Source organism: Etheostoma spectabile, chromosome 4, assembly GCF_008692095.1.
Source record: "Etheostoma spectabile isolate EspeVRDwgs_2016 chromosome 4, UIUC_Espe_1.0, whole genome shotgun sequence".
Classification (NCBI taxonomy): domain Eukaryota; kingdom Metazoa; phylum Chordata; class Actinopteri; order Perciformes; family Percidae; genus Etheostoma; species Etheostoma spectabile.
Genome location: NC_045736.1, coordinates 4,127,231 through 4,148,986, shown reverse-complemented (window position 1 = coordinate 4,148,986; position 21,756 = coordinate 4,127,231). Strand labels below are relative to the sequence as shown.

General features: G+C 41.7%; 1 protein-coding gene and 1 long non-coding RNA gene across 2 annotated transcripts in view; one reads left to right on the top strand and one right to left on the bottom strand.

Moving 5' to 3' along the window:
- LOC116687408 (calcium-dependent secretion activator 1) overlaps positions 1-21,756 on the bottom strand; it is a 185,407-nt gene that overhangs the window by 12,758 nt on the left and 150,893 nt on the right. The window lies entirely within an intron of this gene.
- Positions 13,604-21,756, top strand: part of LOC116687526 (uncharacterized) — a 17,088-nt gene continuing 8,935 nt past the window's right edge. Inside the window, exon 1 of the long non-coding RNA XR_004331576.1 lies at positions 13,604-13,618. This is a non-coding gene — a long non-coding RNA (uncharacterized LOC116687526). The remainder of the gene's footprint in view (positions 13,619-21,756) is intronic.

Below are 21,756 nucleotides of genomic sequence, written 5' to 3'. Positions count from 1 at the left end.
TCCACCTCCTCACCTCTTTCATGACCCTTCTGCATATATTTGCTGTGTAGTGTAATGAGAGAGAACTGGCCTTTTTTATATTTGAAGGGCAAACAACACATGAAGACGTGCAGGGTTTTTTCTAGGTTTGTGGACTTAGGTGGAAGTATTTGGCAAGGGGTCCCCCCCCTTTAAGGAAATGTTACGTTTTTCAATAAAAAAGAAAAATGAAATGCTATTTCACCTCATTTTAGCAAAGGAAAAGGTACTTGCAAAAGAAGTCCACTAGGGATGGAAAAGTTATGTAGTAGTTTTGATGCTCACATTGACTTTACATTTTGGTTTAGGTGCTGCCCAGAACAGCTTGGGTGCTGCGTCTAAGCCCTATAATGAAAGGGAAAACCCTGACATGCATCAGAATAGATCATTTTACCTTTACCTTAACTAAAATGACTTAACCTATCCAGGTGGAAGATAGCTGAGCCCTACATGCACACTATACTATAGCCCCATTTTGACAGTTGCAGGTACTAAGGAGTAACAGGAACTAAGCATAAGCGTTAGCATTTCCACTGCATCTACCAGGCACACTTTGATAATGGATTAAAAAATGAGGCACCTGACCAAAGTCCGTATTTTACGAGATGGGAGTGAGAATGTGTTGGTTGTGCAGCAGGTGACGGTCTGACAGAAAACAGAAACTCTGAAGTTAAAAGTCTACTTGTGCTTTGTTTGGGGGGTTTAAGAACACAACAAGACGTCAAGTACATTTCGTCTCATTTACACTCCTGTCGTGTTCTTAAATCCCCCAACAAAGCACAAGTCAACTTTATATTTTTAGTTAATATTTTCCGTCAGATCGTTTATAGATTTCAACGATTCCGCCTAGTCATGACTGAATGAACGAGATCCAGGGTACAAGAGGCCGAAATGGGTTTCCTCAGAAGGGGGCTGGCGGCTCCCTTAGTAATAGGGTGCTCAGTCAGGCTTTACGTTGAAAGGAGCCAGTTGAGTTGGTACGGGCATCTGGTAAAGATGCATCTGGTAAGGTGCCTTGAGCGCCTCCCTAGGGAGATGTTACAGACCCGTCCAGCTGGGAGGAGGCCTCGGGGAAGACCCAGTACTAGGTGGAGGAATTATATCTCCAACCTGGCCTGGGAACGCCTCGGGATTCCCCAGTCAGAGCTGGTTAATGTGGCTAAACCCGATACCGGATAAGCAGACGAAGATGGATGGATGGACTTGAAGGCAGCTTTATTTCATGGAAGATTTGCTATCGCTATCTAAAAGAAAAGAGTGCTTTGTCGTTATAGGTAACAGTCAACTCTTGTTTTTTCCCCCTCATAGGGTTTTAAAATGTTCTTGTGGCAGCGATAGAGACAGTGATGTTTCCCGTTTACTGTACGGGACTCTCACACAGCTCGAAACCCACCGAAAAGTCTGATCTCCGGCATTACCGCAGCATTACATGGGTGATTTCTTTTAGTGTCCCTCCTTGCGGCATCCTTGCCACAGCCTGAACGCACTACCCCCATTCAAAATGAAAGGGAAGACCTGCGTTTCTGCCAAACTGCTCGACGGCTGACGCAGGCAGTCTGAACACGGCATTGCTAATAAGCAGACCAAAATAGAATCTGTGGATTTTGATTACATTTCAGCCGTCATCTAGAATGAAACTCTGGAATTTAGCTGTCTAATTTTTTCTGCTTGGGTGGAGATGTCTCAACATTATGAGTCTTATGCTACTTTTTAAATTTGAAAAAGTAAAACTCATCTCATACTGTAGTAATACTCGGTTACAGCAGTCACACTCTGTATAACTTTTTTCCTCCTCCAGAACACTGCTCATGTTCTGCTGTGACAAAACGCTCCCTTGGTTGAGGTTAGTTTAAAAAAAATCTTTTAAATAAACCACAAATGGAAAGGGGAGTACATTCAACTAATTTCCTGGAGGACGGCTGGACATGCCCAATGATAGGAAGGGCACCCACCCGTAAGGGGTGCGCTTAGGTCATAAACAAGCGCCCCTCAGTAATTACACAACCATCCGAGTGAGCGAGTTTAGCGGGGGAGCAGAAGCAGCTTGAAGTGAAGAAGAGGGGTGTGAGTGTAGGAGCACAAGAAATGTGTCTGAGTCAAGACAAAGTTCTGAGCTGGAGAAGGAGATATTTCAGGGAGAGAGTTGAGGGAGTGCATTAAAAATGTAAAAATGTAGTATTAATAAAGTCACGGGCGCTTCCGCATGCTCGAAAACTGTAGACTACTCTGTTTCTGTACCAAATTTTGTATATACAGATTAATGATTGTAATCTCACCTTCACCTTTCTAAAAAAAAAAAGAAGAAAAAAAAGCGAAAAAAAAAAAAAAGCATTGACTTGACTAAGTTACTGTCTGTACAATAATCTTAATAAAAATGTTTTTGAAACGAAGCGCATGTGAGTGAAAGGAGCAAATAAGTCATGCATATTTATTTACGCACAGACGCAAGCATGCACACACACTCACACACGCACACACACACACAAAAAAAAGCTAACTGATTTGTTAGGTCAGAGGCCCTCTTTTGTAGGGCCGCTCAGGAGCTTTTGTGCTGCTGAGAGCGAGGAATGTTGGAGCTAAGGAGGAGCCTCGCCACAGGGGGTACACGGGGATTACAAGCAACCTGGGACTCTGCCTCTTTCTGCCTCTCCTGTGTGTGTGTGTGTGTGTGTGTGTGTGTGTGTTTAAGTGTAGGGCTGAGTAAGAAACCATTACACTTGTTGAGCTCTGGCTGGATTATGCCAGGAGAGTATTGTTAGTACCGAGAGTTGGCATTGAATGCTTTGTTCACTTTTTCTGATTCAAATTCTAATTTTGTTCATTTTGTCGGGCACTTTACTTCGCTGTTGTTCATCTGTTCTAAAGACAACCTTACTCACCTGCTTATTTTCTTAGATGACCATGTTTTTCTTGAGTGTAAGTCATTGCTAGTGTTTATACTACTAAAAAAGTGCTGATTTAGTATTATCACAAAATGGCATTTGCACCGGTTTTGGAAAGAATGCAAACATCGCCTCTTTTTTGAAAATAAACCCTACAGTGCAAAAAACACGGTTTCATTTTGCTGCTTTGCTGCAGTTTGGGATTGATATTTAGGGTGGAAATTCTTATTTGTCATGGTCATGGTTTCAGTTTAGGTAAGGGTTGAGGTTAAGTGAATACAGTCAATGAAAGTCTTTACACATTTGGAAAAGAAGAAGTGGAATTCCACCTTGTTGTTGTTAAAAATACCTTCCACACTCAAAAAGTAGCAGTGACAAATGAACCATCATTAGTATGCTAATGACTGTGGATCTAGTAGACATGCTCTAATCCTTAATTTGACTGTGGGGGGGGCAGCCAAGATCCAGGCTTTGCCCTCAATTATGAGAATAAATGCAAACCCCTGTTTTTCTGCTCAAACTTTTTCAAATTGATACACCTTACATAGTCGGCATAACAGCTACGTTCTCATTTCAGCAGTTTTAGGTGAATAATGACACTTAAAACCCTAACCCTGAGTATTTTTGTTGCCTAAACCTAACTAGTTCCGTTTCAACATTAATCACTGTATGTGTTTACTATTAACTATGTGGCCGTCACGTTACATAGTATGGTCACAATATTTAAGCGTCACCACGGTCGCGTGTTACAATCACATTTAAATAGAACGGCCATATATCTCGTTTTGGGAGCCATTGGAAAAAATAAATCAACCCTTTTCTGTAGGTCTGTTAAAATCGCCCCCTCCTCAAGAAATAAATCCAGTCCGAATGTGGCTAAAGACACTTCTTTATCTCCTTTTTAAAGGTCCCATGATATGGTTTTCTTTGGATGCTCTAATATAGACCTTAGTGGTCCCTTAATACTGTATCTGAAGTCTCTTTTATATAGACCTTAGTGGTCCCCTAATATTGTATCTGGAGTCTATTTTATATAGACCTTAGTGGTCCCCTAAGACTATAGACCTTAGTGGTCCCCTAATATTGTATTTAAAGTCTCTTTATATAGACCTTAGTGGTCTCCTAATACTGTATCTGAAGTCTCTTTTATATAAACCTTAGGGGTCCCCTAATACTATAGACCTTAGTGGTCCCCTAATATTGTATTTAAAGTCTCTTTATATAGACCTTAGTGGTCCCCTAATACTGTATCTGAAGTCTCTTTTATATAGACCTTAGTGCTCCCCTAATACTGTATCTGAAGACTCTTTTATATAGACCTTAGTGGTCCCCTAATACTGTATCTGAAGTCTCTTTTATATAGACCTTAGTGGTCTCCTAATACTGTATCTGGATTCTCTTTTATATAGACCTTAGTGGTCCCCTAATATTGTATCTGGAGTCTCTTTTATATAGACCTTAGTGGTACCCTAATCCTGTATCAGGAGTCTCTTTTATACAGACTTGAAATTGTCATTCCATGGGACTTTTAATCAAACGGCAATCGGCAAACTAAGAAGTTGCACATAACGGCCACCGTGTGGTAAGAAGTGTGAATGTATATTACAATTTTACGAACACGGTTGGGTTCTCCGCTGGGCCTCATGGGCGTAAAGCACTCTTGGGACCGTTTAGTGTTCCAATGGAAGGGGTTCTCAACTGCTCTCACCCTGTGACCCACATTTTCCCACGGTCATTAAGTCGCGACCCACTTTCGTAGAATTCAAACCCAGCAAATTTAGCTTTTAAAAATAGCCTTAAAAAACAAACGCACATCATCTTTTTCTTTTTACATAAACACACATATTTACACTTTTTGGATGGTTTCATGCTCTCATGAACAAGCACTTCACTACATATCACTCACTGGGGTTTCTATCCCTTCCAATCCTCAATGTACGTAAACTCCCATTTTAAACACTCACAGGTTATACTGTATTTGCTTAACTTAAAGTGAACGTTAATCAAATTATGGGTGCCCTGGCAACGGCACTAGTCGGCTGCACAGCTCTGACCCATGTCCGTCAAAACTATTTTTCTACACTTTACTTGAAGGTATCTACTAAAAAGCAGTGATGGCGGTTATTAAGTATTGCATTACTCTAATCTGACCCCCTTTTTCAGTAAGGAGTAATCTAACGTGTTACTATTTCCAAACCAGTAATCAGATTAAAGTTACTTATCTAAGTCACTGTGCGTTACTACAGTATGTTTGTCATTTTCCTTAGTAAAAATATATATTTTTTCTTTCTTCTTGCGTCTCGGGGAGTGGAGTCACATACGGGACAGTTCATGTGCACCGTGCAGCGACAACAACAATGGAGGGAGGAGAGAGATGCATGTTTTCTAGCTGGCAATCAGAGGTGGGTGGAGTAGCCAAAAATTGTACTCTACGACTGTAAAGCTAACCTGTCCCGCTGCTGCATAGACGTATAAAGAGATACCTCTTTATATGTCTATGCGCTGCTGAAGCGAGTATGATCACGTGACCGCACAACGACGTGTGATTGGTTAAGCACAGTCACGTGGTAGAGCCTTCAGCGGAAGACTCTCTCTCTCTGTCAAAATAAAACATTAAAATGAAACGTACGCTGGGGTAAAAACAATGAAGCGTAGTAACGAGTAACGAGCTCATTGTAGCCTAATGTATCGGAGTAAGAGTACAGTTTCTTCTTCACTAATCTACTCAAGTACAAGTAAAAGTATAGTGAATTAAAACTACTCCTAGAAGTACAATTTTTTCAAAAACTTACTCAAGTAAATGTAACAGAGTAAATGTAACTCGTTACTACCCACCTCTGCTGGCCATACAGTCACTATTTTGAGTTTGTGTCAGCTAAAGATGGTAATATTAAGGTTGGTGGTACACTCTGCGCTGGTGGTGACAAAGTGCTATCTAGCTACAAAAACACTATGTCAAATTTAAAGAAAGATTTGGAGTTGCAGCACTGCACAAGTCCCACCAGGTGGTGCGAAGCAGAGAGCAGGAGGTCCACCCCACCACCACCCAAACAACGACAGCTGGATTTTGGTGTAAAGCCAGTAAATTGGGGGGGGAGTTGAAGAAGTTGGTTAGGAAGTATGTTGTAGAGGTTATGCAGCCCTTAAAGATGGTTGACTTGCTCTCTTTCGCGCCGTAATTAACAAGATCCCCACTACTGTAAACGCAGAGTTGCCTCACAGTAAACCGGTTGTCGTTTTTATGTTGAGGCAGCGGGGGTGTTGTCGGCAGCTGCTGAATGTAAAACATTACTTTTAAAATCAAGTGATTTGTAAGGTAACTAAGTTACTTTTTCAAAGTGACACGGCACTGTCATGAACATGTCATAAACAATGTAAACAAGTCATCAACCTTTTGACACAGCCTTTTTAGTAAGTGTCATTCGGTTTTTGTCATGTTTAGGGTTGAAGTAATAATAGTGATAACATAAAGTAATAATTCAATCTACACAGCTCTATAAAGAAGGAAAGAGTTGAGTCATGTGTCATGACTGTTGTTATGACTGTGTCATGTGGTCATGACAGTGTCATGTCACTCTCATTTAGATACCTTCAAATAAAGTGTGACCTTTTTTATTCTAAATCCAAGTCCAAGATCAGATGTGCATTAACTATAATGTATTTATTTATTGACCAGCAATCCGCGACCCACCCACAACGGGTCCCAGACCCACTTTGTGGTCACGACCCTTTACTTGAGAATCACTGGTATCTGGTAACTTGTATCTATGCTTGCTCTTGGGGGAATTACTAGAATTGTTGGGACTTTATAAATGACAGAGTGTGGTCTAGACCTACTCTATCTGTAAAGTGTCTCAAGATAACTCTTGATATGACTTGATATTATAAATAAAATGGAACTGAAATGGAACTGTGTTTTTTCTGCTAGAAAAATAATTGCAGTCCTTGGTGAAAATATTCGACAGAAACAAAGACTGATGTCTGAAAGGCCTTGACTGTGCCATGGCCTTTATTGACAGACAAAAGAAACTGTCAAAGACAGCACTGACAAAGAAGAGGGGACATTTTACGGATTGTGCCACATCTGTTGTGAGGTTCTCCAGCAATGAGTGTCTATTGCTAAGCACATCTGCGGCCATTTATAGTGCATTTAGCATTCCATGTACTGTGACTGTAAACCGCCATCAGCAGTGATACACCAATAATCATTATACGTCAGAAAGATACTCAGTGATTTACTTTTTAGTGCTCATAGAAACAGACTTCAGTGCTTCGCAATAGAGGCTAAAATGAAAAGAATATGAAATAAAAGGAAATATTAACTGCATGTTTAAATCATTGCAAAACAAATTCAAGTAAAGCCCATATTCCAAAATAAATGAATGATCTTATTTACAGGTAACTACAAACCGATGAGAAGAAGAAAAAATGGGTATTGATCGGATTCCTTTTTCATGGTCAGACCATTTAGCTGACAACTTGTGTGTGTGTGTATGTGTGTGAGAGAGAGAGAGAGAGAGGAGGAGGGAGAAGAGGAGAGAGAGAGAGAGAGGAGAGAGAGAGAGAGAGAGGAGAGAGAGAGAGAGAGATGTCCTGCTGAGACCCAGCTGTGTCTGCAATTAGCAGGAGGCATGGAATGATGATTGCTGGTGCGGCAACACTAATGCCAAGTGGCAGGCTCTCTTTTGAAGGAGAAGGAAGGCCGCTGAGTGCCATACAGCAACACTACTTTTTCTTTCAAACACACATGCTTACACTGGGATTACAACACTAGACCATATGCACACAGACACAAACAGGGGGAGGGGTGTGTGTGTTGTGTGTGGGTGGTTGTGGTGTGTGTGTGTGTGTGTGTGTGGTGTGGTGTGTGGGTGTGTGTGTGTGTGTGTTGTGTGTGGTGTGTGGGGGGGGGGGGGGGGTTGTCCCTTAGAGGTCCTCTTGTTGCTGTGAAAGGACGGCAAAAGTGAAAAAAGTGAATTAAGCTTTTTTTCAGCTCTCATCTCTTCAATGTTGAATTCAATTTCAATTTTTTCAATTTTATTTATAATATCAAATCATAACAAAAGATATCTCGAGACACTTTACAGATAAAGTAGGTCTAGACCACCCTCTAATATTTATAAAGCCCCAACAATTCTACTAATTCCCTTTATTGTTGTCCATTTAACCAACACCGCAGGTCCCCTAATGCATCTACCTTAACCCACTGACTCAATATAGAATTATTCTCCCTATTTTACAAGCTAGAATGTTATAGCACACTAGCACACAAATCAAGATGTGTGGCTTAAGCAGATGTGTATGGCTTCATGGTGGTCTACCATTGTAAGACCAGGTAACCATAATGTCCCCTTGTTCCGGCCAAGGACTGTGTTGCATGTCATCCTGCCTCTTCATTCCCTGATTGCTCTCTATTGTCATGTACCCTAACAAAGGTAAAGATGCCCAAAAATGACTTGGAACTTGTGACACTTTGGAAACTACTTCAATGTTCCGGGGCGAGGAGTGTAAGCCATGAGATGACTTGACCATGTCTGTCCAGCGCAAAGGCTCCACAAGTCTGCGAAACGCGTGGTTGTGGACGTCCCACTGGGAAAAGCAGAATTTTTTTGGGTGAAGAGTGTGGAAAGGGTCTCTGTGCATGCTCGTAGTGTTTGCTGCATCTAGTTAGCCACGGTGTCTCGTGCAAGTACAACCGAGGATTCAGTTTGCTTCAGTTGTCTCCAGACTATATGTCTAATGATCAAAATGATATGTCCATGTTCTGAATATAATCTAAGGCAGGGCAAAGAGCCTGCTGTCAGAGCCTGCTCCAGGCTGCATCCCACTGCCATTTCTTTACACTTATGGCCAATCACTGCAAAAAGTTTCCAAATGTCCATTTGGAAATAGTTCCAAAAACTGTCTGATGCAGCCCACCCTACGTACTCCATGAGCATGATTATGCAAAAACTCGGCACCTTCTCTTTAACCCTATTCTCATAGTTTGGTCATTGGTGTGTGGATGGCAGACTTTTAGAAAATGATGTGAAAGCACAAGAGTGAAGGGACATATAAATATGTTTTCAAATGTATCTGCCTAAGAGTGGACGGACAAGAAAGGGGCTTTTCACAGAGGTTCAACAGGGCTCAGCAACTTGTACTAGATATTGTCATGCTCTGACTCTCTTTCCCTCTCTCTTTCTCCCTCTTTCTGTCCTTCTCTTTTCATCCAAAGAAGTAGGTATCTTAGAGGAGGAGGAAGGAGCAGGAGGGCCCTGAAAGTAGGACTAAAGTAAGGTTTGGGGCTCAACGAGCTCACAGGTCTCAAACTGTTTTGATTGTGCCGCTGACACAAAAGGTAAACCCTGGCTGACCATTGACCGCAGTCTGAGCACAGCTGGGACGGCGACAAAACAGGCTCAGTGGGCATTTCAAGCAGGCAGCTGTTTAAGAAAAGGAGTGCTGAGGAACAGGATGGCAGTCTACCCGCAGGGCGAAGCATCGCAGGAGAAAGGTAAATGTTTATCTCAGGTCTGGGTTTTCTTTTCAGGGACGGCAATCTGGCTCTCTTACAAAACACCCGTGTCCTTCTACCCGCAAGTGTCAGCTCAACGGACAAGAGAGAATAAATAAGGAGCAACTTTATAAAAACATGGCAGTTTGGAGAAGGCATTGGATTATATTAGAGGCAGTGGGTGGAGGGAGTTGGGGGGCCATGTTGTGAGGAACTAAACAGTTGAAATTACGGTCAGCGACCAGTCATTGAGTAAACATACAATGAGCGACAGAAAAGCTCTGTGGTAGACAATAAAAAAAGAAAAAAGCCGCCGGCTTCAGGCCCTGAGAAAAGTGAGCCATTCTACTCACAAAGAGCCGCTTAGGGGTGGATTGAGGGAAGGAAAAAGAGGGCTAAAACACTTGTGGGCTCAGGGAACTCTATAGGGGGAGTGAAAATGGAATAAGCCAGCAAGCACTTGAGGATCCCGCCGAGCACCTGAATGGGACAGAGGGGTGGAGCAGCAGAGGGGGGTCTGGGGAAGGTGAATGGCCTTCTTTTTGGGTCCAATTTGTCTCTTTTCACCCCGCTCGCCCTGCTCCGGCTCTGACAGATGTACAAAGAGGGAGCGGCGCTGGGCCACTCATCCAAATACGCCCGTGAGCAGCTGTCACTTTTGTCAGACAAGTTAATCAAACAAATGCCACCATACCTCCCTTTCTAACAAGGCAGAAGGAAAGAGGCAAAGGGGGGGGGGCTGTAAAGGGTGATAGAGACCCGAGAGATGACATATGTGTCCTCGATCAATTCACCCCGTTGGCCCTAATCAATACACCAGCGGGTCTTGACAAAGGAGAGATCTCCATTAAACTGGTATTTCCCTGCTCTAGGGACGATCTAGGCCTTAGTGTCCTTTGCCGTTTCCTCCCGGCAACACAGCGCTGGGAATGCTCCCAAAGGATTTAGAGCCGAAAGGAAACGAAGCAGGGGAAGAAAATGCTCTCTCTCAGTAATTATTACGGACTCTAAGCTGCTTACAGACTTCATTAAATGGAAGTGAAACCTTTTCAGAGCCTGTTGAACAGTCACACAGTCAATCTACCCTATCCTGCCTGGCTGGCCTTTTTTATTCTTGTGCCCGATGACAATGGCCATTATTTTCCTCCCCATTGCTTGTGTAATCCTTTTACTGATATTTCACTTCAACCTAAAAGAGATTACTGACAGGCATGAAAAACATCAAGAGGACATCGATGCAGTATTGCATTCATATCGTTGTAGATGAAGGGCAAAGGACATCTTGTTATGGTCTGTCAGATAAAACACACTGGTCTAAAAAACAAAATCAATCCTCGCGAAAAATTACAGAGGTAAACTGTAGCTATATGCTGGTTGATGTAATGGGTATCAAGGTTTTAGTTTCATGATCGGGCATGGGTACAAATGTGGGCATGTGATCTGATTAGATCTAATTGACAATTAGGAAATATATCAACGTATCATTCATTATCTCTATATGTGATATATCATTGGACTTTGGTTCTTCAGTGGGATTGTATGCCGATGATAGGATTATGTTTCATGTCAATTTACAAAAAAATATGTTGTATGAAATAAGGATTCACAACAAATTGTAATCTAAAACTGACATTATTAGTTATAGTTTTGTTTGTTTGGAGTTTTTTTCTGAGATGAGTGGTATTATCTCAGTTGTGTAGCTGCTACTTTATTATTACTAATCAATTGACCTTTTGAGCTCTAATCAATATATAGGCTGTATATACCATTATCAGTCTTGGTGTCAGATTTTTATAAATATCCTTAAACTCAAAGTCAAAGTATCTTTATTAGTCTCCCTAAGGAGAAATTAGTTTTGGACACAGAGTAACATTGCTGCAAGAGTTACAACAGACACACAACGAGGGTTAAAACAATTAAAAGACAAATGTACTGTATACTGATTTCAACCATATCAATCAGCCCTAAAGAGACATTATCGGTTTTGATCAAACAGATGATTTGATTATAAACGGTTCAAGTCTTTATAATTATATTACGAATTACCTTCTAGTCCTGAAGTGTCAAATATAATTCCATGTTCTCAGTCATTTCTTCGATTTTTCAATAATATTTTTTTTCTATGATGCTCTAAAATGAATAAAGAAAAACATGTCCTCTGTATTCTATCCTCACGTAACTGAGTCATTTGAGCAGAGTAAGACATCTGACAGGCCGCAGGAGTTAAGTTTGCGTGTTGCCTGAGCTCAGTGTTGATTATATTGTTCACTTGGCATGGCCGCGTGGCTGGCAGGTCATGACCGGAGCCGGCAAAGTGGTGAAACGTCTCCGGACAGCCAAGTGGTATGACGGCAGCTCCATAACGCAGCTGTCTGCCGGCATTCTCTGTCACCGCAACAAGCCCCCACACCCATCCACAAACCCACCCGCCGCGACCAAAGTACAGCGGCGGCGACAACAATCTCAAATCCCCCAATCTGCAGCTCAGCCTGACCCTTGCCCTCGCTCTTACAGCCGTCCGGCAGTTGGTACGCAGAGTGAGACGGGAGGAGCAGCGGCGATTAAAAAGCGCTTTAACTTTCGTCACACAGAAGTGCAATTTCACCACGCTGGTGAATCTGATAACTACCCAAGGTCAACGGAAATACTTCAAATCAATCAATGAGCCACGCTCCTAATCCCCTCTGGGCAAAGGCAGATTAAGTGTATAATTGACCTGTGTAATCCCAGTATCTGCAACTCCAGCCCCGGGGGCAAGGAAGGGAAAAGGGGGAGGTGGCTCCAAGACTCACTGGCTCTACAGCACAATCACTGTCTGCCTCTTTTTTGCACTCCTTTGGCGGCTTGCCCCCCTCTTGCCACATGGCTAACATGTTGGTTGCCTGGGCTGGGTACATGTTACTGTGGTGTATCAGTGCAGGGCTGGATTTGGCTCAGGCTAAAGACTTGGCTTTTTTTAATCAATGATCCCCCGGCTGTGCCGTGCTAAGTCCCTCCTTCAGTATCATTTAAGCACATCTGTCTTAATCCGGGCCTCTTCAGCCACTCTTTCAACAACTAAACCGCGGGGGGGGAGGGGGAAAGGGTGCAGGGGGATCAAATTAATTTCTCGCTATTGCCCTGACACACACGCATCTCATCATACCTAACAATGTCAAACTACAGGTCATTTTCAATTTGTGTGGCCAATGCTCTGAAACTTAATGAAACAGGAGCAAATAGACAAACACAAGCAAATAAAGAAACCAACGTTGTTGAGTTGACAACATACTGTATATCCATCATAAAGAATTCACTACAAATAGAGAAACCAAGTTATACAGAAACATTGCAAGTTGTACCAAACACAGGTTTCTGAGAGCAAGATTTAGGATCTCACTAGTATTTAGTAAAAGACCAATGCTTGATCCAAACATTGTTAGTTAATTTTCTGTCATAATTGATGAATGTTCAACACCAGTCAAATTTGTAAGCAATTCAGGTTATTGCTGTGGAAGAAGGTCTGGCAATGCGAGACTACTGCGGATGCAACACCAACCCGTCTCCTTCACTATACCCACTTCTGCTGAAAGTGAATGAAAATCACAATGACTAAGTGGGTAATGGCAAATAATAAACAGCTAGTAAGTCTGGTAAATTCAGAAAATGACTTCACTTCACTGTAATTTAGCCTTTAAAAACAGGAAAACAAGACTTATGTCATATAACAACATTACAACATCCAAACACTGTTGATATAATATCAATATAGTGCCCAGCCCTAAGCTCTCAACTGCTCTCAAGCTACTATAGGTACTATATATAAGAAGCGATTGGCTCGTAGTAACTTCTCTGGTACCCTCTACACCCACAAAACCTCTAACAACATACCCAAAGGGACGCGATAACAAATGACACAATTTAATCAATCAATAATTTAATTCAGAACCTTAACGCTGGACAACAGCAAATTCAAAGTAAATGTATTAAATTTGTAAAGAAACAGGACGGTGTTGTAGTTTTTGATGAAAAACAGAAAAGTGATCAGAGAATTATGTGCAGATGCATTTAAACAAATATAAATAGAGAGTGACTGTGTAAACATTTTATTAGATAAACTTCACTCATACAGCTCTCTGAACTTTTCAGAGCTCGTGGGAAACATAAGAAAGGATGAAGTTTTTCAGGCCATCAAACAACTTAATGTTGGTAAAAGCCCCGGGCCTGATGGTCTGTCTACAGAGTTTCATCAGTTAAATATTGATGATGTAACAAACGTCCTCACAGAGATGTATGAAGGTCTGAACAGTGGCTGTATGGGGGAATCCTTTAATCTGGGTGGGATGTGTCTACTGTGTAAAAAAGGTGATGAAAATGACATTGATAACTACAGACATCTGACTATAATGAACACTGAGTATAAAATATTATCCAAAGTAAATATGAATAGATTAAATGATATATTAGATGAAATTATAGAGAAAGAACAAACGAGTGCCATAAAAGGCCGTTGAATGTGGGATAATCCCTGCACATTGAGAGAAAGGGTAAATAAACCTGATAAAGAATACTTTTATATAACCGGGTTGGACAAAAAAGCTGTTGATTATATTTCTAGAGAGTATTTATGGGTTGCAATAGAGTCTTATGGCTTTCCAGAAACTTTCCTTCATTTGGTCAGATTCATTTGTTAAATCTAGTGTGCGTGTAAAGGTAAACGCTGTTCTAACAGAGCCCTTTAATGTAGAGGGGCGGGGCCCTCTGAGTGCTGCTTTAGACATCCTGGCTCCAAGATTAAAACCATAAACGTTGATAGTCTGATATATGGTATACACGTTGGGCTTGCACCCAAAGTTACTGCCATGGCATACGCAGATGATGTCACAGTTGTTATTAAAAATCAGATGGAGATGGATGTTTTAACTAATCACTTGAACTTACATGAATTAGCTTCCTGTGCTTAACTGAATCATGATAACGCAGAAGGTGTTTGGATAGGAACGGAGAGTAACAAACGTGATATCAACATTAAATTAAAGGATGAAATTAAAATCTTGGGTATGACCCTTTGTAATAAAAACTGTATCGCAGCAAGGATTAGGAGCGGGTTCACGACTCAACGGCAAATCAGCTTTGCTCTTCCTGAAATAACAAAGGATTGACCATAGGCATCCCCATTGACACCGAGCAGTATAATACCTTCAAAGTAATGTCACATGCTTTGGGCTGCACCACCCTTGTCTGCCAGTCCAAAGGCACTGTCCCCAGCTTCCTCATGACATCACTGTTTTATAGATGCCACAAGCGAATAACAAAGCCTGTAATGCCACTGGTTACCAGCTACACTGGCCACAAAAAGACTGATCAAGCAGAAAGCGGTGAGCAGCACACTCCAAAGCAAAAGAAGCATTTTGGCATCCTGAACAACGTCTCTCACCCCTTCCAGGACATGCTGGTTGACAGGAGGAGCGTCTTCAGCCAAAGACTCATTTCCCCCAAGGACTTCATTCCTGTCGGTGGCCATCACACGTCTGAACTCATCCCTACTCTGTCTTAAAATGTACCAGGGCGGAAGAGTCGGGACTCGATACGCCTTTCTGTTGTCTTGGAATGAGCCATTGGACTGGCCAAATATTTTAGTTCAGTGGTTTTCAAACTGGGGGTCGAGAACCCCAATGGGGTCGCAAGATAATTTCTGGGGGTTGCCAGATGGTTGGGGAGAAAAAACGTAGACTGGGGAATAGTTTTTACATGATTGTGTGAAGTTTGGTACATTTCATGTGATATATTCAGTAAATCTGGAGGTGCTGAAGCTGAATGGCGGGTCGGGTGAGAGAAAAAGTCAAAAACATTGGACAAGGCTAGGTGCTAAAACTAAACTATACAAACTATTAAAGCAAAGCATTATTAGTTTTTATGTATTGACCACAGCATTCAAAATATAATATATTGAATTACACAGTGGTATAATCACTCAAAATCAGCAGGGGGCAGCTCTCTTTCATGTTGTCAAGGGGGTTTGCGAACACCAACTTAATAATTTTGGGGAGTTGCAACTCAAAAGGGTCGAGAACCACTGTTGGTCTCGAGCGAGTCCAGCACTATATGCTTTTTTTCTAAAGTAACTTCCTCCTTCAAAACAAAACCGTTGATGAAGCGCACTCATTCAGAAAACAGGCCTTTTAATCCAAAATCCACGTAGAATGGGCAGTGACGTGGTCACATGGTATCCATCTGGCTGCCTCATATACCTCAATCATCAGGCATCAATCAGTTCCATTTAGGCCACAGACACAATGTCAGCGAGCACTTGTAGCCCACTATGAAATCTTCAGGACAAGTAATAAGTTCAAGATTGGGAACATACATATTTTAAACTTAAAAGTAAATAATATGGCCTAATTTGATCCTATAGTGTATTACTCTGCACATTTGGAGTATTACAAATAATTATCATCTTAAAGTACAAAAAAATACTGTTTCTCATATCACATTGGACTCAGTCTTGACTAGGGCTGGGTACTGAATTCAATACTTTGTAGGCACCGACTGAATTTCCTCTGAAGTATCGATTATCGAAAAATGCCTTGTCATTCAGTACCCAATTTCAATACCTAAAATATCATCAGCATCAGTCAATCAGCACGCAGCATGCTTCTACCGAGATGTAATAATGTTGGTGATTGGCTGGAAAAACTTTACGTTAAACAGAGACGGGGCTCACATAGTAGGATCTGAAAAATATATTAAAAAGATTTATGCCGTAATGTGTAATGTTGTCATTTCTTTTTGTTTTATAAAACTGATATCAAACATTTATCGTTAGGAACCAGTATGGAAGTCACGGTATTGGTATCGCTAGCGGTATCAAAGATTTTTGAACGAGACCCAGCCCTGGTCTTGACTCAGTCTTGACTTGGTAAGTTTTGACTAGGCCTGGTCTTGGACTTGACTACAGCCCTGGAATGGACCTGTGGATCAGTGGACTGGTAGGCTGCTGAGGTCCTTCCAAGCTCACCAACTGTAACTGGACTCACAATTACATTCAATGTAACTCTGGCAAAGAGCAATATATGGTTTTTACATATAATTTATAATAACCTCTGTATTGCACACCCAATGCACATCCAATCTGTATACGTGCTTAAACGACGTACGTTTATTTAACTCTTAAATTATTAGATTAGTTTTGATATTTGACTGATTCAATGCACTATTCTTTTGTTTAGTGTGGTATTGTTCTGCAGCTTTGACATGTGAATTTCTCTCCCTGGATTAATAATTAATGTGCACACTCTGGGCGCTCTGATAGCTCAGTTGGAAGAGCAGGCGTCCATGTAGAGGTTTACTCTGACCTGCGGCCCTTTGCTGCATGTCATCCCCCCTCTCTCTCCCCCCTTTCACTTCTTCATCTGTCCTGTCATTAAAAGCCTAAAATGCCCAAAAAATAAAGCTTTAAAAAAAGAGAGTGTTTTGGAAGCAGCTCTGGTTTTGGTGGGGGAGAGTGCGGTCTTAGAGTGGATGCAAAATGGTCTCACATTTATCTATCTTAATCTTAATATGGACACGTGACATGAGGCAGCCACAGGTCAGAAAAATAAAACCCCTCAAGGGATTTCCATACAAGTTTAATCATGATGTCACAGACACCTGCCTTCTGAGCAATTTTCACAATGGCAGAAAATATTGTAGAAACTTGTAAAACAAGTCCATGATTGGATTGCTGGTCAGGATTGTGCTTAGTAAAACACCATCAAGTAAATCTGATTCAAACACCAAAAAGTAACACACTATATGCGATTGAAGCCCATTTGATTGGTCAAAGAAGTGGGTCAACTATCAATTAAAAATGTCCTGCTTCAACAACCCCCGGTACACCCCACCACCACCAATCTGTGTCAAAACAGGGGTATTACCACTCGTTAATATGTCTTAAATTACAACTCATTTCTTGAGACGCTGTTGTTATCAGCATAGACCACATATGGGCCTGTCTGCTGTCACTCAAGATGTCAAATTGTGAGAATTGATACATATTTTAAAATGATGAGGCCATAGTGAAATAATCTTCTTATGATGATATAAGAAGGCCTCATGAGATAAATGCATGTCTTAACCTCAATTAAAATGACATATAACCTTAGGCTTTTTGTAATGAAATCCTGGACAAACATGTTTAAGAAACCTTAATTACTTTGAGACACATGCAAAGTATCTCCACTAAGCCTGTACTCCATTTCTTGAAGGCAGGATCATATTCCATTCCTTTCTATTGTATTTGGCTGTCTGTAACCAGACTGAACACTCGCTGCTGTTTATCTTCAGATTTGGCAGGGATGTGTGAAATGAAACGTGCTTAAAGGACTTGGTTTGTTGATGTGATTTCAAATGTAATCTTTTTACAGTCGACTGTTATGGTGTTGGGATACTTGATGGGAGTTCTTTCATTCAGGCCCGTGAAAAAATTCAAAGACTTTAATCTTGTCAAGTGGCATAAAAGAAAAGTGTCCTGGCAGGTCACCAAAACATCATCAAATGTCCTTCTAGTCAAGTGGATTATATAGACACGTGAAAATTGTTTTTCAAGCACTTTGTTGTGTTTTCAGCTGTTTATTTTTGCTCTTCGTTCTTTTTTGACCATTGGGGGTGGCAGTAGCTCAGTCAGTCAGGAGTAGGGTTGGGAACCGGAAGGTCGCTAGTTCAATCCCTGTATGGATTAAAGTATGGTGGTGGACTGGTGGCTGGAGAGGTGCCAGTTCACCAGTTTATCTTGAGCAAGGCACCCAACTCCCCACTGCTTGGGGCGCCTTTCCATGGGCAGTCCCCCCCACTCTGACATCTCTCCATATACTGCATGTGTGTGTAATTCAGGCCTGTGTGTAATAACAGAGTGTAATTTGTAATTTCTCCTTGTGGGACTAATACAGTACATTGTTATTATTATTAATTGCCTAACTAAAATGGAGACAGTGGGAACCACTTTTCAAAACTGCAAACTTTCCAAAAGTGTGTCTATGGTAAATATATGGTAGAGTGCCATTTCAGGAAAGGACTTAAACAAAACCAATAAAACGTAACGTTTCACGTAATAAGCCGCCTTATTGTTGTAATCCTCACCAGGGGAAACGGACAAAACAGATAAATAAATGAAGTCAGCAGGGCACCAAGGGAGGGGAGGGGCCGCCTAACAAAGCAAAGATTAAGAGGAGTCCATCCTGACCTTATTTCAAGAAGACGGCAACCCCCAAACTTAACACCCACACACACACACACACACACACACACACAGACAGACAGTCAGACAGACGGCCCCGCAGACACACACACACACACACACACACACACACACACACACACACACACACTGGGTATCTGCTTTGGTGGCCTGTAACACTAAGTTGTGGCCTCATGGACATTTGCTTTACCTATCACTATGTCTATAATCTATATTCACGATGTTCCACTTTCAAGATCGCTCCCGTGCTGAGCAAAATTCCGGCAAATGTCCCACTTTTGATGGCGTTCTAACCTGTGGTGGATTTCTGAGGACTATGGTTAACTGCTACTAGACTATCTGTCCAATCTGAGTTTTCTGTTGCACAACTAAAACAACCTTTGACTGTACACATGTTCCACCAAAACAAGTTCCTTCCCAAGGCTATTTTGCAGAGGCACCGTTGCTTTGTCAGGCGCTTAGCCCCGCCCATGACGATTATGATTGGTTTAAAGAAAGGGCAATAAACCAGAGCACGTTACTAACCTAGTTCTGGGGAGTTTGCTCCCCGGAGTCCTTAGTTTTGTTTTTGCCCAGCCTATTTCCTTGAAATACGATGGCACTAAGATCTTGGTTGCAGCTGTTGCAGGGGTCCTACTGCACTACACCGTTCTACGTCCAGCTATGCCCTGCTGTGTCCTGCTTAACCCTGCTGCGTCCTGCTACGTCCAGCTATGCCCTGCTGCGTCCTGCTGAACCCTGCTGCGTCCTGCTACGTCCAGCTATGCCCTGCTGTGTCCTGCTTAACCCTGCTGCGTCCTGCTACGTCCAGCTATGCCCTGCTGCGTCCTGCTGAACCCTGCTGCGTCCTGCTACGTCCAGCTATGCCCTGCTGTGTCCTGCTTAACCCTGCTGCGTCCTGCTACGTCCAGCTATGCCCTGCTGCGTCCTGCTGAACCCTGCTGCGTCCTGCTACGTCAAGCTATTCCCTGCTATGCCACGCTACATACTGGAATGCCATGCAGTGCCCTGCTATGACATGAACTACTACTACTACCATTTTGTAGTCTGTTCCATTATCTTTATTGTGACTGTTATTGGCACTGTGTATCACACCCCCAACCGGCACCGTCAGACATCGCCTACAAAGAGCCTGGGTCTGTCAAGATCACTGTTGTTATGATTTGATACTATAAATAAAATTGAATTGAAATTGAATTGAAAGATATAGAAAAAATCTGCCACAAAGAAAAAACTACTCTGCCTTTAAAGCCTAGTGCCAAGCACAAATGTTCCACCTTGTAAGTCACCACCATAAAAAAAACAGGAAAGGGAGAGAAGTAGATAAAAGAAAAAAAGGGTGGAGTGACAAGAAAAGCACAACAGAGCTGCAGAGAGCAGCCAGAGACACCTTCGTCGGCCTGGGTGACGCCGCAAGGAGAACTAATACGGGATGACAACAAAGAGAAGCCAGGGTGAGACAAATCCCAGCAGAAATGCTCTTGTGGAGGAAAAGAAGACGCATGGCAAAGCAACAAGCAGCTAACATACAGCACAAACACACCTCTCTGTCCCCCTCTGTCAGGACACACAGGGAAGAGACGGATTACACCTGAAGGCCTCCACTCAACACAACAGCACAGACAGATAGATGCAACTGTACAGACACACACACATACACACAAACAGTCAGGAGGAGGAGGTGAGCTGCCGAGGATTACACAACCTGGACGATGTCCCTGTCAGTCTCATCAACACTTCAACCTTCATTAGAACAAGAAATCATTATAGCTGCAGATGCTGGATTAAACTTTTTATTAATTAATAAATGATTCTATTCCGTGTTGGTGTAGTTACTCAAAAAAAGGGTAACACTTTAATTTAAGGTTTTTACATTAGAATGACTTGACACAGTCATGACACAGGAACCCTAACCCTAACAATAACTTGTCATGACAAAACCATTTGACACTTATTAAAATAAGCGTTATGTCATGATTGTTGATAATGTTTATGACACGCTCCTGACAGTGTCATGTAACTCTTATGTAGATACCTTCAAGTAAAGTATAACCAAAAAACGTAACGCCTTCCTTTGCTACAAAACTTACTGCTGAAAGTAACTAGTTACACTGCTAGTTACATTACTTTTGGATTACTCCGTAACTTTACCTGATATGCACCATAACTTACTTGCCAAAATAAGACTATAAAGTTAAAACTCATGTATGCCTAGATTAAAACAAACCCTTATTATAATGAGGACATACACCCAAGCTCTCTGTTATGCTCTTTATTACCAAAGAGCCGACAACAAAGTTGTGAACATCAGCGTGTGTCAAGAGGTACTGGCGGCCGTCCGCTCTTCTTTATCTGTATTTGGCCCAGTATGTTTCAGAAAGACAGTGATTCCACTGTCCAAACAGGCAACACTTCCTCCACTACGTATGCTGCCACAAGCCCACTTATGTCTGCTTTGTTTACAGGGTCCGGGGGACTTTAGCAACTAGCTTAGATTGGATGTTGTGTTTGTGGCAGTGCAGGGGTGTTTGTGGCCAATTTACACTTTAAAATTAAGTTTCTGTCCTTTCATACAACTAATTTGAAGTAATAGGCATACCTCCACCCCTCAAAAGACAACTTAAGCGGTGGCTCTGACATTTTTGTTTTGTTGACTCAAGGTGTTAGATTTAAGTCCCGCATGCGTCACCTTGCAACGAGTGAAGATATATACATATATATAGGCCTATGTATACATTACATAGATTAGCTTCTCTCTAAAACGATTCAATGCTCAATTCAGGTAAGTTAATAATCGATTAAAAACAAATGGTGATGATTTTTATTTAAAAGTTACCGACTCCAGACAAGTACAAATCAGACAACAGAGTGACTGAAAGAGGATGGGATAATAGACAACAACTTAGAGTTTAGACAAGAGTGCAGAAAAAAAACACAAAAATGGCCAAAAATTATGCTGTATATACACACATGATCTCATAAGACATACACAAAATAACTAGGCAAAAACACATATAGGCTGCTGATCTACTTCATCACATTACATCTGACCACCTCATGTTTCATGTTGTAAGAAGCCAACTCTCCACCTTTAAACATTGGGAATCACTGTGAGAGAAGATGACTCAGCATGTTTAAGGCTTAAG